This window comes from Lycorma delicatula, chromosome 8 (assembly GCF_047948215.1).
Source record: "Lycorma delicatula isolate Av1 chromosome 8, ASM4794821v1, whole genome shotgun sequence".
In the NCBI taxonomy this organism is placed as follows: domain Eukaryota; kingdom Metazoa; phylum Arthropoda; class Insecta; order Hemiptera; family Fulgoridae; genus Lycorma; species Lycorma delicatula.
The window spans coordinates 58,274,949-58,293,381 of NC_134462.1; the positions used below are offsets into that span (position 1 = coordinate 58,274,949).

At 31.4% G+C, this 18,433-nt stretch overlaps 1 protein-coding gene and 1 long non-coding RNA gene across 3 annotated transcripts in view; both read right to left on the bottom strand.

Moving 5' to 3' along the window:
• The window catches only part of LOC142328638 (uncharacterized), a 793,215-nt gene that overhangs the window by 351,994 nt on the left and 422,788 nt on the right, over window positions 1–18,433 (bottom strand). The window lies entirely within an intron of this gene.
• Window positions 2,117–18,433, bottom strand: part of LOC142328639 (uncharacterized) — a 183,469-nt gene continuing 167,152 nt past the window's right edge. Inside the window, exon 4 of the long non-coding RNA XR_012757321.1 lies at window positions 2,117–2,146. This is a non-coding gene — a long non-coding RNA (uncharacterized LOC142328639). The remainder of the gene's footprint in view (window positions 2,147–18,433) is intronic.

Below are 18,433 nucleotides of genomic sequence, written 5' to 3' on the forward strand. Positions count from 1 at the left end.
ATGGAGTTACCTTGATGGGGGCTTTCACCAGGTTAAGTTCAATCAGGAATTATCTGGGTTCTTCGATACGAAATCGGAAGTTCCTCAGGGCTTTGTTCTCAGGCCTGTTCTATATTCGATTTTCACATCAGACCTTCCTGACCAGATTACGTCACTGTCGCATCGTTTGAGAAGACACGGCAATCCTAGCTGATGGTGAAGAATCCACTCAAACCTCTGTTAAACATCAATTAAAGTTAGTCGAGATCGGCGCGTGGCTGACGAAATGGAAAAAGATGGTGAACAGAGCAAATCGAGTCATGTGTCATTTACGATGAGAAGGGGCGATCTTAAGTTTTACCGGTAAATTCGAACATTTACTAAGTCGCTTGGTAAAAGTCCGAAAAAATCTTGAAAACACATTTATTTCGGAATTTTACCAAATAGTTTTGGTCATTATTGACATTTACCATAGACTGTTGGTAAAAGTTGACAATTCTGTAATGAAATCACTCAAAAGTATGAATTTAAAAATGCTCTTTCCAATTTCGGAATTTCAGTGCACTGCGGGTGAAAAATGAAACAGGTTTTTTCAAAAGATTACAAAAAACTTTATTTTGCTAAATAATACTAAGACATTTCAGGTAAGTAAGTAATTAATTCATATACACTAATATTCAGGAATGAATAATTTTCAGCAAACTTCTACAATGGTAAATAGCAATATGTTCGTTGTTATAATTAAATGAATCCTTTCGAGAATAGAATATAGTATAGAAACTATAATATAGACTACTATATTATATTTTAAAAATCAGAATTTTTAGTTATATTTTTTAGGTTTTTTGTATCTTTCCTTAAGTTTTAGAGTGGTTTGAACGAACAAAATGACTGTATTTAATGAAAAACGTTCAGTTGGGATTCAAAACTTTATTCCCGCAGCAAAAATTGAAAATAAATTGGGTTAAAAAACAACCCGAGTGTTAGACCCAGACTGTGTATTTAAGAGTTAACTGATTATTCTCACGTTTGAAAATTATTAATTTTAATGCAATTTTTGAACTGAAATCTCGAAATTGAGAAGAGCAGTTTTAAATTCATGCTCTTTCCTATTTAGAAGTGAAGTGGTTTTACCGTAACATATATATATATATATATATATATATATATATATATATATATATATATATATATATATATATATATATATATTACAGTAATGTGGTTGTTTAAAAGGTGTATTATTACGTTATAATTTCTAACATACATACGTAGCAATTTATACATAACAATTAAATTAGCAGCATATATAACGTAATATAAATTGTTATGGAAAATATTTTTTTTTTTAAACGGCAATCAAAATTACTTATAATAAAATTTTTTATTGCCATATAAAATATTTTATTGTCTTATTAAAAGTAAATTATTAGTATTAGAATAAATTAATATTTAAATTAAAATAAATATTAGTAAATCAATACAGATATGTGTATATACCTCTGCATACACAAAAGCGTATTATATTAGTCTTATGATCGATAAGACCACCACCAATGGTACACAATAGCACCTGTTTAACGCCTAGACGAAACTGACAAGGTCTAGAGTTGTTGGTGTAGTAGATGTTAATTCCTTCTCATATATATATATATATATATATATATATATATTATATATTGATATAAAAATACCGTATAATTAATGTAGCAATGACCAGACAAACATTGCATACGACAAAACTAGTATACCATAGCAATTTAATAAATAATAATTAGTTTAATCACTAGTCATCAGGAGCGTGGCCCGAGAAATGAACAGAAGTATAATATTAAACAATTAATTGTATCAATTCAATGAATAAAATTTAAAATAAACTCGGCTAAACGTTTGATTTTATTATAATGAGTGACCTATGACGTATCTTAATAAATGATGCATCTAACATATTTAATTGTTTACTTACATCGTATATTAATATGATATGCATTACATTTAACGGATGGCTTTCAAATGCATACATAAATGAGTAATACAAGTATAAAACTAATGTAATCGTTTTAGTTGAATATAAATAATTAAATTTAACGAGTGATAAAATTTATTTTAATTACTAACATAAATATAATCGAGTTACCTTAGAACCATGTTATTTTTGTTAATTCACCTGAAACAAAAAATTATTTCATATAAATTATTGTTAGTCATAAATAGATAATAAATAAAGCGATTAATATAAAAAAAAACATTAACGAATGCAGTATCTCTGTACTGATTTATTTTTACTTTAACAGTTTACTAGTTCATAAACATTGTTGGTTAATAAAAATCTTATCAAAATATCACATATTTCGGCTACTGGTCTTGACTTTTCTATAGATAGCGTCATTAATTAAAGCCAAACTATTAAAACAAGTTTAATTTAGTTTTTTTTTAAAAAAATAATCAGGGTTAGATTAGGTTAAATCGTAATTTTTTTATTTAAAAAAAACAAAAAAAAAACTACTGTGTAGTAGGTGACCCGAAACCGACTGTTCATTAAACTAAACTTAATTATAGAATAAGACAACAATAGTGCAATATCTTTCTCAATGCAAAATATTATTTTATATGTGATATCTTGCAATACTTTTCAATAATTTTTAATTTAATTATTCATTATGTAATATTTATTGTTATTTAAAAAAAAAAACTGTCTACAAAGTTGTAGGGCTTTCCCGTCATACGGCAAAAGCAGCGTTCCGGGGAAAGTCCTACAACTGTGGATTGTTTCTGATGCACGGCTTACACACCCACAACTTAATTTAAAATACTTAACATTTTATTTAAATAATATTTTTTCGTTTATTTAATTCAATGAATCTAACTAAATCGCGCGCGGGTATACCGTTAATTAATTCGCGTGGGTGTGGAGCTAGTTGCGGCGATGGTCGGCACTAACTAAATAATGTAATTTCACAAATTACATAGAAGAAACTTCGTTTGTACGGTCGGCAGACTGGTGTAGCCGCGAGTCTTAACGCACTAGGTACCAAGTCAACCGGGTGATCGAGTTTAAGACCCAGCCAGACCGAATTACTTTTTTACACTTTAAATATTATTAATTTATTTAATTATACCGCTCATCTATGATGTCACAACATAGCAGATGGCTAAAACAGCTGACATACAGATATTTTAGTGCTACCAACCTTTGAAATATTAAATAAATAAAATAAATAATTAATATCTAATGTGTAAAAATAATTTGGTTGGCAACCCTGTAGAATTCAAATTATACGCTTATACCCTTTTTCTTAAAATGCTTACCTTATATTCAATGTTATATTTTGGAGTAATTTAACTTCAAATGTAAGCAACCAATTTCCCTTCAAAAATATCATAAATTACGTCATTCAGCAACAAGGCATACTTTTCAGAAATGAAAAGAATTTTGGTTTTGTAGTAGTCATAAAATAAACTACTCGCATTATAGTCTATCTAAGAATACGAGGTGTGTGACAAAAGTAATGAGATTGGTAACACTGCGAGCAATCTGGCAACGCTGTGTCTACCAGTCTGTACTAGTCCCTTCCTCATGATCAGTACGAGTTTCAACTCCGTTCAGCCAACCAACACATTATTTTTTACAGCGCCATCAGTGAAGTTGTGTGTTACGAAAAGGAACATCGAAATTTAGAGCGACGTTGTGCGATCAAGTTTTGTGTTAAACTTGGGGAATCCGCAAGTGTAACCTTTGAAAAGTTTAAACAGGCCTACGGGGAACATTGCTTATCAAGAACACAAGTTTTCCGCTGGCACAAATCATTTTTGGAAGGCCGAGAACACGTTGAAGATCAACCTCGCTCAGGGAGACCTTTAACTTCAAAATCTGAAAACGTTGAGCGTGTGAGGGTTCTTGTGAGATCAGACCGTCGTTTACCAATAAGGATAACGAGTGAACAGTTAAATTTAAACATTTTCACCGTACATCAAATTTTGATAGACGATTTGGACATGCGAAAGGTTTGTGACAATTTCATGACAATGCCCCGTGACACACGGCCATTTCCATCACGGAATTTTTTACCTCAAAACGCATTCCTACGGTTTCTCAACCCCCACATTCCCCTGATTTGAGTCCTTGTGACTTTTTCCTTTTCCCAAAATTGAAACATGTCTTAAAAGAACGTCATTTTGGAAACCTGGAGAACATTCAAAAGACTGTGACCGACTGGTTAAATGCCCTACCAGTTGAAGCCTTCCAGCGCTGCTACCAGGAGTGGGAACAACGACTCCGCCGGTGTATAGCTACCTAAGGGAACTACTTGGAAGGGGATAATATTTTTCGAAAAAAATTAAAACTTTGAGAAGTAAAAAGTCAGTCTCATTACTTTTATCACACACCTCGTATATTTATTTAAAAGTAGGGTCAAAATTTGATCTGGAAAATTATTTTATAAATCTTACATCGATTGAAAGTAAAAACGTTTCTATCAAAACCCGATAAACGCACTTACGTAAGCAGAATAATACGTAGTTACCGTTAACATAAACTCTACTACATTATTTAAGCTTTCATTAAAAAACTTTCTTTATTAACAGATTAACCGATTCGAGTAGGTTAGTGTAGGCTGTATGACTCACTGAGTTCTGTTAATTGTGAAAATTAATCACAAATGTTTTTCTCGGGCCGAGATACAAAAGCGTCTCGGCCTATCATCCGAAGGTCCCGGGTTCGAATCCCAGTCAGGTATGACATTTTCACACGCGCTACAAATAATTCATCTCATCCTCTGAAGCAATACCGGGTGGTCCCGGAGGATAAACAAAAATAGAAAAAAATGTTTTTCTTAGATTTCTATTTAAACTGTTGCCGGAGGTTTTTTCCCGAAAGCCATTTCCCGGCTAATATGATCATATTCCCGAATACAAATTCTCCTGATGATTTTTTTTCCGGAGACAAATTTCCGAATGCGCTTCTTCACGAAGCATATACTGTTTCCCGAATCATTCAAATTGTGCAAATAATTGTGTTCAATCTAATCTCCGTGGTTACATTCAGATTTAGGCACTACTGTTAATTTATTTCAAATTTTTTGAAATTCAAAAGCGCATTCAAAACATTGTTGAAAAATATCCAGAGTACGAGCTCTTGCATGCAATATCGTTACTTAATTTACCGATTTTTATAATTTTTTACAAATGTTTAGGTTTTTCCATGTAAATATACCAAAATTTCACATACAATTGTGCTTAGAATACCTTCGGGAAAAAGGTACTCGGAATTTTAGTCGTTTTGAGGGAATACCATTCGGGAATCATGTTAAGAATTACACAGGTTTATTAGAAATCTGGAAATAAAAAAAGGTTAAATCATTTAAACTTTTTTTTTTTTTTTATTTCCATTTAAATATTTGTTATTTCCAGATTTGTAATAAACCGATGTAATTTTTAACATTGTTCTATAATACCAAACATAAAAAACGACCCAATTTATTTTCCGATTTTGGCTTTGTTAACATCCATATTTTGTTGCTTTAAAACAGTGCATTCTACAGAAATATTTTTAAGCATTGAATAACATTCCAGGCTGCCTGAAATGTTAAGCCGAGTATTTATTCTATTTTCCTTATGCGAAATAGATACATATTATATGAATGAAGGAGTATCGGAAAAACGATGGATTTAAACTAACATCTAGTTTAACTGTGGGAACAGTCCCCCTGCTTAGTAAACAAAAATATTTAAATTAAAAACTTGTTTTTTGTCCCCACTCCCTTATGGGGAGTTTAAATAAGACCAAACAACATGAGAAAATATCTTAGCTAACAAAAGACCATTAAAACATGTGAAAAATTTATTTATCTTTTAAGTAAAATCTTAAGATGTAGGTTCTAATCTCCTTATCTCCTTGACGAATTGTGACGAAATTTAAATGGAATCAATGTTGCCTTTGTATATCATGCCAAATTTCATCCAAATCTGTCTATCCAGTCTGTAGATATCAAGGAAAAAATAAACCTAAATACGTAAATCCTTTCAGAATTTTTCAACGCTAAAATTAAGTTTTTTTTTTGTTAGGGAGAGATCATGAAACGTAAGATCTGCAAAAGTTCTGATATGCAAACTTTGACACGATTAGCATAGTTTACTTTTTGCTACAGTATACTGTGTAGCTATACAATATTAATATATAGTACAAAAAATATAAAACGAAAAATAAAAACAGTTTGAAAAAAAGAAATGTCGGTTTTTCCTCTAAGATTTTTATTTATTTATCGCAAACAGAATGAGCTGTCTTGCAAATTTAATTACCACACAGAATTGGGGATATTCTAGGCGATGAATTGGTCAAACGACAAGCTCTTTAAATTTTACTGCCAATAAAATTAACACGTTTGAACTATAGTTTTCATTGCTTTTCCTTCAATTTAAGTGAAAAGTATGTACACTTACACTTGGGTTATTTGTAGTTTAATCAAAAATACATAATTTTCTTTTTTTAATTTCATTTTTTATTTAACTTTTCTTTTAATAAAATTTTCCGAGAGCATTTTTTAAAAATCCATCTTGAAAAATATTTCGTGTTATTTCATCACTTTCTTTTTTTAATTGTTTCTGCAATATTAATGTATTAAGTTAAATTTATTGCAGTATTTTTCTATTTCTGAAATTTGGACGGAATGTAATCCTTTGGAATTGTTCAGAAGAAACTTACGTATGCAATTTAATAAATTACTAATAATATATTAAGAAACTTTTGTGTACATTATTGAAAAAACAAAACCAAGTATTTACGAAGCGATTCTTTAATTAAAGTTTCAGTAATAAAGTAACCTAAAAAATTTTTGTTATGCGCAAATACTTCAATGTGTATGTTAAATTAAAAAAAAAAAAAATACCAATTGAAAATGACTTAAAATGTTTGTACGTTAAATTTCACTTAAATCAGTTCAGTCATTTAAGAGTAATTGAAAATAAACAGTTTCCTCTACTTTGAATTTTCCCCCTAGTTTTCTGAAGCTAAGCAGAGAGATTGACTATGCATTAATTCATAACCACGACTATTAGTATGGAAGATTTCATTCAGATCAGTACAAGCATGATTGAACATAATAAACAATTCAGCTATTTTAATATATAATTAAAATGAGTATTTTATTTTTAAAGACTACGAAAAATAAAATTTAAATTAATAAAATAAATAAAAATAATCTGAATAATAACATTTTAATTTTTTTAAACAATAAAGGCAGGATAATTAATTTATAATAATAGACTTTGTAATAGAATTTACAGTTTAGAATTTGGTACCAGAATAAAAATCAACAAACAACGACTTATTAGCCCAAAATTAGGAGTCAACATCAAAAAAGAAAATCGAAATTCAAAGAATTGCCTACAAAAAATATTCATTATACTGAAGAAAGTAACTCTTTATGAACAAGGTATAAGAATGAGTAATAAGAAAAGATAAGGTGAATATCAATGAAAAATAAGTAATAAAGAAAAAAAAAATCCGTTTGAAATTATTCTACATAACTACATAATTGTTTGTAAATAAAAAGTTATCTCATTAAGGCAGTATTAATGAATCGTCGTATTATGAAGACAGCTGGAACGATACAGTAACAGAAAATAAAAGTATTTAGTTGAAACGATAATAAAAGATTTAAAAGTATATTTGAATATTAAAATCCATTTCATATGTTATTGAGGGCACATACTATAAAGAAAGAATGAACAATAAAGTTAGTGGTCAAAAGGAAGAAGAGCATTTGAATGTCAAGGAAAAAACAACTTAATCAAGGAATATGTGAAGAAAATTTAAATGCAGAATTAATGGTCAGTCAGACAACCTCAAAGATACAGACCGTGCGCGCGCGTATATATATATGTGTGTAAATAAAGTGTAGATATGAGGTAAATGATTGGATCATGACTTGTATGCGCGCGCGCGCGCGCACACACACACACACATACACACACACACACACACACACACACACACACACACACACACACACACAAAATAAGAAAATTACAGAAATTACCGTTACAAAGTTGAATAGCTCTAATTTCGTATGGAAGCGTTTTCTCAGTATATTCATTAGTTCATCAGCAACAATATCAATATTGTGATTTTTTTTAAGTATAAGTTACGCAGTTAAAACTAGAAAACGCAATAATGTTTTTTCAAACAGGTCCAATTTAAAATGAGCTAACTATGACTGCAATATATGACTGCAATAATCTATTTTTGTCTATAAAATTTTATTATCACTGAGTTTTAGTAAAGGCAAATTTAGTAGTTAATTTAAATTTATTGAAAACCTACATAAACTTATCTAAACTAGCCAATAATCTTTAACATATTTTAAGCGTTCTTTTTTAATGTATTAGTGAAATCATTCAAAAGGTTGAATGAATTTTCTAATCATTTTATTTCAAATGAAATTACTTTTATTATTATATTTATAATTATTATTATTAATTTCTAGAATTCTTAAAAATAATATTACAGAAAAAATATTTATTTATTTTTTAAAAATAAATTTTAGTAAAATTACTAAAGATGAACAAAGCAGGAACGATATAAAATGCCGAATAGGACAGGTGCTTTCAGTCAGAAATATAATTTTCTTACATAAAAAATTAATTTAACATCAGGAAAGCATTTTTGAAAGTATATGATTGAAACGTAGCTTTGTATGGAAGTGAAACTTGGACGATCGGAGTACCTGAGAAGAAAAGATTAGAAGCTTTTGAAATGTGGTGCTACAGGAAAATGTTAAAAATCAGGTGGATGGATAAAGTAACAAATGAAGAGGTGTTACGACAAATCGTTGAAGAAAGAAGCACTTGGAAAAATCAAGCTAAAAGGAGGCGGACTTATAGGCCACATCTTAACGAATCCTGGAATAGTCGCTTTGGTATTGGAGGGACAGATAGATGGGAAAGATTTTAGAGGTAGGCAACGTTTGGAATAAGTAAAACAAATTGTTAGCGATGTAGGATGTAGGGGGTATACCGAAATGAAACGACTGGAACTATACAGCGAATCTTGGAGAACTGCATCAAACCAGTCAAAAGACTAATCACAAAAAAAACCTTTCGGCACGCCGGAAGGCGGAGGTAGATTTCACTGGTGCTAAATAGGGGATAAAAAAGATTTCCACCTTAAAGTAAAGAAAAACTTCAAATTTACTCAATACGACAATGATTGCATGTGAAAAATAGTTTCACATCTTTAGTACACGACAAGCCCTACCTTCTTACAATTCCAGCAACATTTTGGTCATCCCTTGCCGTAAGGGTTGATCACATTAAAGATTGTTTCAGACAAAAGTTTTAGGCAATGTTTAGAGGACTAACTACCACTTTAAACCGATTCGATACTGTGGCTATTAAGGAAGGTATGATTTTTTTGTTTACCCCATATTTTCCACCCCCTGGGCCATGGTTAGTGATATCAAAAACTTTACTTAGATACGTTTTAGGCTCTTATACAAAGAATAGTAGGAACTTTAAACGAATTTGATATTTTACTTAATAAGAAAGTTATAGCGATATTTTTTTTCGAAGAAGAAGGGGCTTCTTTGAAATTTCCATCCCCGTGGTCCAATTTCGCCCATTAACGAACTCAACCGAGATTTTGGGTCGTTACATTTTATGTATCAATTTGAAAGTAATTGGCCCAAAATTACGGCAGTTATCATGTCGACAAGAAAGTGAAATATATCTATACAAGTGTATATATATATAAATTTTTGAACTGGCGGTAGTTTTGGGGTCTGGGGGATGTGAAACTCAAAGATATATCGAAATTCTCCGGAAGCCGAATCATTATATCTATTACAATAGGTAGCTTTCTTATGAAATCTACCTAAAATGTGATCGTGTAATCTGATATTTGTTTACCATACCTTTAATATCGCATGTGTGTATGTTACACACATACACATGTGGATATATTTATTCATATCATGTAAAGGTTGTTTTATCACACACACACACATATATATATATACTTGTACACACACACACACACACACACACACACACCCACACACACACACATATATATATATATATATATATTCTTTGAATTAAATATAAAGGAATATATACTTTTTTCTAATTAAAGTACTTCACCCAGACGGCAGTAAAAGATTCTAATAGAAATTACTCACTTATTAAGCGATATAAACATAGTTTATAATTATTATTTGTTAGGAATTTTTACTCTGACCTCGGTTGCTGCAATAAAAATCTTCCGCTGTTAATGGTACAGGAAAATTATTATGAGGAACATACTACGTAACCTGTAACTACATACAACTATAATAAGCACAAGCGCGCGCGCGCACACACACACATACACACACACACACACACACACACACACACACACACACACATATATATATACTTCGATAATGAATTAAAATCCAGCTCGGTTACAGTTAATGAACAATTACAATGCTTATTTTTTATGTTTTATTGAATAGTTTGTTAAGAGGCTCTTCATCTTTTAATAGTTCTATCTTTTAATTATACGTAGAATCACATTTCCGTTCAAACTGAGTTTTTTTATAATTAAAAAATAACAAAGGATATAAATAAATAATTAAATTTAAAAATAACAGATGCATTAACTATTTCAAGGAAAAAACATTCAGTGATTTAATATCTATATACAGTTTGTAATGTTTAGAAAAAAAAAAACCATTGTTTTAACGGTCAACAGTTTTGCCAGATGCATACATATGATATTCAATTACGCAACGTAATGAATGATATCATGGAAATGATAAGTTAGTTTTTGTGTTTCAGAGTGCTGACCACTTTCCTGCTAATACATTCTACGTCAGCATCCGACATATTTTGTTGATAACGGTGTGTACATTTATTTGAATAATTTCTTTATCGCTTGAGCCATCAAGACAAGCAGAGAACAGAGAAGGGATATGGAAGTAAAAAAAAAATTAACTTTGACAACGGTAGCCATTAAAACGTAAAATTTTCGTAAAACATAGCGATGTTTACTATAATATATGTAAAATCTAAAGGCAGGGCCTCTCTCCAAGTTGCCTTTACTTGCGTCCTCTACACCACTCCTATAACCTTTTTTTCTTTCCTGTTTAGCCTCCGGGAATCATCGTCAGGTATTACTTCAGAGGATGAATGAGGATGATATCTATGAGTGTAACTGAAGTGTAGTCTTCTACAGTCTCAGGTCGACCATTTCTGAGATGTGTGGTTAATTGAAACACAACCACCAAAGAACACCGGTATCCACGACCTAGTATTTAAATCCGTATAAAAGACTCCTACAACCTGGCGTGCGTAATAGGTGCTACTGGTTGCAACAAAAGTAATGCGTACGTGCTACTAAAAAAATAATTTTCGTAAATAACTGCACCACGTCAAAGAAAATCATAACATTATAACCTATAATAAATAAACAACTCATTTCATATTTTGTATTACTATTTAATACAAAACTATTATTTAACAACTATTACTTTTGTTACTATTTATTGTAACAAAACCTTAGTTTAACATACTTGAAAAAAAAACAAAACATCCTTCCAAGAAATAAATAAATAGATTGCTCAATAAATAGATACATCAAAATATTAGGCATAAATAATTTTATTTGAAATAATAAATTAATAGAACAAATTTCGTTACTATAATAGTGACGTCAAAATTGGATATGGTGGAAGTCATTGAAAGTTAATTGATGCGACTTTTGGAATACACTACTTGGCTGCTGGTGTGAGGAGAAGTGGCTGAGTGATGAAAAGAGCAGTGGAGGGGATGACATAGCTTACAACGGACTTGCCATTAGATATTACACACACTATAATATTTGGACATATCTGGAAAATTCCATTGACCGGGAATATATTTGAAATACACAAAAGTATGCATTTTCACCAGTAACAGGAGACTGAACCCAACATAATAGATACATGTGATCATAAATTAATTTTGAAACACTTATAACGCCAAGGCACACTATCATTGAAATTATTACTTTCTGAATTTTTGCTTTATAATATGCAAATCTACGTTTAATATTTTATCATTACCTAAATTCTACATTACGCCATTTTGACAAATTTATCACTACCGAAAGGAATAATCTACTAATTTTCTTCGGTTTTTCCTCAAGCCTACCTCCATCAACTTGAAACTTTTGCAATAAAAGTTCGAAATTTAAAGTAATCCTACTCTACTAAACGGCATTTGTTCGTGTGTCTGTGTGTGCGTCCCCCTTAGCTTAGCAACAAAATGTACCGATCAAAAGCGGAAAATCCCGATTCGTTAATATATGTCTCGTAGTGGTCAGTTGTATACTTGTTATATTATTATTATTATTATAAAACGATATTCCATATATATATGCGGCTTGCTGTATAAACTCGCATGTACGACGATTCCCTGTCGCTATGTCAGATTGATACGGTCTTATTTACTAGACCGACAATTTGTTGTACGGGTAGGGGGAACAATCTCCTTCACCAGAGACGTAGTCGCTGGAGTCCCCCAAGGAGCAGTGCTTTCGCCGTTCTTGTACACGGCCTACGTCAACGATATGCCGCTGTCGAAAGGAGTCAAAACAGCTCTATACGCAGACGATACGGGATATTATTATGAATCCGGAGGTGTAGATTACGCGATAGAGAGACTCCAACAGCAACTGGATCTATTAGAGCCGTGGCTCGATATGTGGAGAATCAAGGTCAACGGTGAAAAATCGGTGACAGTAATGTTCACATATAAGACACGTGCTCCAGCCAGGCAGCTGGAAATTTCAGGAGAGAAAATCCCCTTTGGGAAAACAGTCAAGTCAAAACAAGTACCTGGGAGTAGTCCTGGACAAACGGCTTACCTTAGGAGAACATGTTAAATATGTCACCCAAAGGGCAAAGGCCGTCAGGGCCTCATTATGCCCAGTAATGAACAGTGCCAGCTCATATCCTGGTGACAAAATTGCTCATTTTTTCGGCTATACTTCCTGCCAATTATAACATATGCTTACCCGGCATGGGGAGCTTTGTTGAACTCCACGTTTTAAAAGAAATTAGAAGCCGTCCAAAATATAGCGTTGCGGACGAATTTGAACCCGTACAACTACAAATTTGAATTCACTGTGGTTCGTCAGAAACGTCACTCTTCGCTACGATGCGGGACTACACACCGTATCCGAAGTAGGAGTGGCGCAGGCACGCAGACTGTTCGGGAGAGCGGTCGTGTCCGAACACGGACATCTCCGGGACATCTGCCGAGAGGACCGTACTCCACAGGGTATAAGAAAACGGCCTCATGCCGTATTAAACGAACCACCGCGAAGAAGGCGGTACGAGAGTCAAAAAATGACAAACCGGGCTTAGGAGCCTCTATATCGCACAACCTATAAATGGAAACCGCACGAAAATTCCAGCCGCGACAGTGACCGTTTTCGCAATTAGATTTTGTTAAAACTATAAAAAGCTAGACAACACCCCACACCGTCCCACAAAAAGACCACAATTTCATTTAGTCAGCATATGCGACTCCCTCCGGAGAACGGGGCGCATTTCTCCCTCCAAATAACTAGAGCTGCGGTAGGCGCACTCCTACTAGCCCATAGGTGCTGGTACCGAACGTACTTCAGCGGATGGACTGAATGGGAGTCACGCCGGTGTTACTAGGCTCAAAAGCTTAGTCTATCACGGTCAGAACCAGTAAATAAATTACACCATGGTCCATACGGATAGGAACGCAAATTACCAAATCCGTCCACAAATAAAACTTAAAATCTATAACCGCCACTAAATAACCGATGAAATCTGCCCGATAATAGAAATATACAGCAGCAAGGGACATTGTCCAGGCTCTGCGATCTGTAGGGAGAAATATTGAAATTCCCGCCATTCTTGCGTTCCGTTCTGTTCCGTATATATATATATATATTTATCGAAGTTTTGGGAAAATTTAGTACTTTTTAACCGGATCCGAATTTCTGGACGAAAATCGTTAATATTTCAAAAACGGTCGGTCCTAGCCCTCTGAAAAAAATATTCGACCTCCTCAGAACGATACTCCATCTGTTCCCAGTGGTACCGGTCGGATGATAATATTTTCAAGTGCCTCCGAAGCGCCGTTCCGAAGTTGGGGAGGGAGTGGATAGGATGCTATCCTATCTCAGCAACCGCTTGTCCGATTTTTACGATTCAAACGGCGTATGCATCAGCAGATCGAGCGCTACCTGTTTAACGCATCGGGTACACTCTCGATCGACCGGATCTTGGTTATCCGGAAATTAAATCGTTTAGCTCTATGTTTTGATTGCACTCACCTACCGTAAAACATACCGATCCGATCTTTCGCTAAATACGCTCAAATCTGTGCGCTAGCAAAGCTGTAAAGAATAACCTTATGAAGACTAAAAAGTAGAAAATAAAAAATATATAAAAAAAATCTTTTTAAAAACCACTCTTATATTAAATGCACTAAAAGTAGAAAATAAAAAATATGTTTTAAAACATCATATTGCGTGATGAATGGTCTAAAGAATTGAATGCAAACACGCATAAGAAAAAATTGGCAAAAACATAAAATTTTTAATTTGAAGCTATAACTCACATAATCCTACATATCACCTTCAAAGCTTATTGTCAAATCCATTCTGAGATACCGTCCTAATATTATTTTTTACCTTTTAGTACGTTTAAATTAAGAGTGATGTTTTAAAAATAGGTATCCCGGCGTATCAATAGCTTTAAATTTAATGTTTCTACCAGTGAGCCAACGTATCCAAGAACTTTAAAGTTTATCCTTTCTGCCAGTGAGACAATTAATAATAACAAAAATATTTATTTTGAATCAATCAGTGAAGGAAGGAAACGCCGAAGGAAAATTATCAGACTAATTTTTGCGATTTATTTTAACGATTTCAGATACATCTGACCTGTTTATCAACCGATTTGAACGAATGAGATATCATTTTGTTCACAATAAAAGGCTTAACATTTTATCTAATAAAAACAGAATTCGAGAAAACTAAAATTTATAACGTTATTATTAATGATTAAAAAATTTATACGGTCGCCATTTTGAAATTTTCAAAGGTAAAATTATCAAATTCATTTATTTTGTTTGGTATCCGAAAACCAAATTTAATTATGATATCTCAATTTGTTTAAAAAAATGAATTTTAAAACTCAAAATGGAGGACCGAAGAAAATTAAACGAGATCGAGTATTTGCTTACGTAACTATTTTACTTATGTTATGAATCAATCCGTTAAGTTTGATCAACCCTTCTGAGACTCTGTACAGATGTAAGGGTCCCGAGAGTTGTCAAACTTAATGGTAAAATGAAATGATCGGCTTTTAATATTAATTTTGTATATTAATATGTCTAGTAATTTCTTATGTCGTCTCGTTTTTCTTTAGTCTGTCTTCATGGATTATTCAAAGGGCTTTATTTTTTGTCATAATTTGTTTATTATAAAAAATAAACAAGAATTTATAAAGTTAATTTATTTTTTTAACCGGTTTCATTTTATTGAAAAAGACAATTTAAAAAAAATATATCTAATTAAAGAATAGCAGAATAAATAGTTTGTAGTTGATTAAAAATAATAGCTTTTTGTAAAAAGAAATAAATTTAAAAGTTTTCCTGTTTTAATTGTATATATTATTTGAAATTCAAAAATCGCGTGTTAAATGATATTAAGAATTTTATTTTTGAAACCACAAATTAAATATGTTATTAGTGACTATCATTTAAGTTAATCGAAAGAAAAACCTTTATAATTGTAAACTGGAACAAGTCTATATCTATAATCGAAAAGAAATGCTGCCGTGCTTGTATTATTCAAGGTAAGTAAAATATATTACGTAACCAGATAAAGTCGAATCAACCGAAATATACTACTATTAGTTTCAAATATTAAGGTTAAAATTCTTAAACTAAAAATGCTCTTTTTTTGAAAAAGAAATCTTACGGCATCATATGATTTATCTATCCCGAGGCAGATCGCTTGCACCATATCTGTCAAAATTCTCCCCTATTCCCAACTAACTATCTTTTATTTTTAAGTCAACGGTAGTTTTTAATTTTTCTCGTCTTTTTTCTTTGATCCTTCTAGTATTCATTGTCTTAATCAATCGTTCTTCTCTCATTATATGTCCCGAATGATTAGCTTTCAAAAGTTTGAATTTTTCTTATTAAGCCTCTACTCCCGTTCACTCTCCTCATAAACTCTTCGTTTGCCTATTTACTTTTTTCAATATCTTTTATGCCTAAATTTTTAATGCCTGCAGTTTTCCTTTACCCGTTTTACAACAATACGTTCCAAACACAACACTTTACAAGATGACTCTATTTTACATAGAAAAAAATAATAAAGAATCATTTTTTAACAGAATTTATTTTCCGAAAATAAAATGAAGGAATGATAGTTGTTGGGCGTGGTTTGTTGATATCCCTGAATGTTCTCTTTTCTTATTAAATCAAAATTTAATTGATCTACTTTATAAATAATTAACTTCGATGAAAAAACTACTTTAATTAAGACAGGAAAAGGCTGAAACTGTTTATTATATTAACATAACTTACACTTTACAAGTGAAGAATAGTATCGGGTTTATAAATTGAATAATGAATGTCTCCCTCCTATTTATCAAAAATAAACGGTAACTACACGAGTAAAAACAATGGTATTAATAAAAATAACAACAACACTTACAGTGGAAAGGAGGAGGGTAAAAAAAGGGGTCCGCAGTCTAGCGTCGAGGCGCAAGGCGTCATGTTTCCGGGCAGCAGGTCGATAATGCAGTTTGACCTTCACCCATATATCCCCAGTCGTTAATGTAATGAGGTGTTGCATTCGGTTAAAATGCAAGAACGCTTACTCGATTATATAGACTTGGACGATAACAATAAAACGCATGCAATGTGACCTTTACCTTTAACCCTGAATATTATGCATAAATTATAATTATGAGTGACTATAGTACATGTTTGATGCAATAACTGACCGACATTCTAGTATAGTACTTCCTTAATACATAGAAAAAAACATTCATTATTTGTAAAGACACGTGTAAATGTAAATGAATAAGTCATACATGCAAAAATGTAATCATATGAAATTAATAAAAAAATTGAAAATAATTTAAAAAAAAAAAATTAATACATACAAATTAATTATTTGTTTAGGCTTATATGTTTTAAATATGTTTAATATCTTATAAAAACATTAGCTGCCACTGCACTGATATCTATACACGTTTCATGTTAAACTTTTGTTTATCTCTTCTACAATTATTATTTTTTTTTTAATTTTTCCAACTAGAATAGTTTTATGAAAATTTAACCCAATCAAAGTTAAAAAAAAATTAATACTATTTGTGTAATAAATTTTAATGAAATTCTAAGTAAGATTAAACATTTTTATTTAAAATATTAGGTTTAGATAAATTAGAAAAAAAGAATAAAATTTAAGTTCATAAATCTCTCTAAAAGATAGTGATTTAAAGTTTTTACGGCTGTCTCGATAATTCAGAGGATGGGTACCCACATCGAAATAATGAAAAAAAAACTTAAACGTTTAGTTTACCGGCTATCCGCCATTTTCTATTTTTAACATAAAAATTAATTTCTCAGGAATGGTTATTAATCGTATCGTGCTGAAATTTCATATACTGCTAGGGTACCTAGAGGTTTAAAATAACGTACCTGTCTAAAAATAACGAACCTGATCTCTCAATCCGTTTCAAAATTGATGAAAACTTTTGTTGTAATATCTTTGCAATCGCTGGTTTATTTAAATTTTATGTTATAAAAAAATGTTTTATTAGAAAGAAAATAAACCTTATTTATTCAAATCCGTTCATAAATAACAACGTTATGACAAAAATTTTTGAAGTAACTAGATTAAAAAACCAGTTTTCATTCCTTCCCGAATAAAATTAAGTGGAAGAAATAGAGGAATACTAGTAAACAGAGGTTTTTATAAACACTCTGTATAATTTTCGCTATTTTTATTTTCAATTTTGAAATTTCTGTATGTACAATAGAAATATTTAAAATTATTTTTATGATATTTTGTTAATAACGAAAATCTTTATTATTAAATTAAATTTCTTAAGTTAAACTAGAATTAATCATCCTACTTCGGAGTGATTGACCACTACCAGTTTTTAAGAAATATCACTCTCATAGTCATCAGTTAATTAGAGGTACTAACGAAATATATTTTAAATCTTCTTTAAAAAAAAATTGTTAAAGAATGTTGAATTTTAATACTTTTAAATTAGAGATTCAAGAATTAAAAATCCATTATTATTATTTATTCAGTAAATTTTTTGAGATGGCATCAAACACGTTTAGCTTTGTCATTATTGACCGGGATTCGAAGCCAGGACCTCCGGATAAAAGGCTGAGACGCTACTATCCGACACGGATT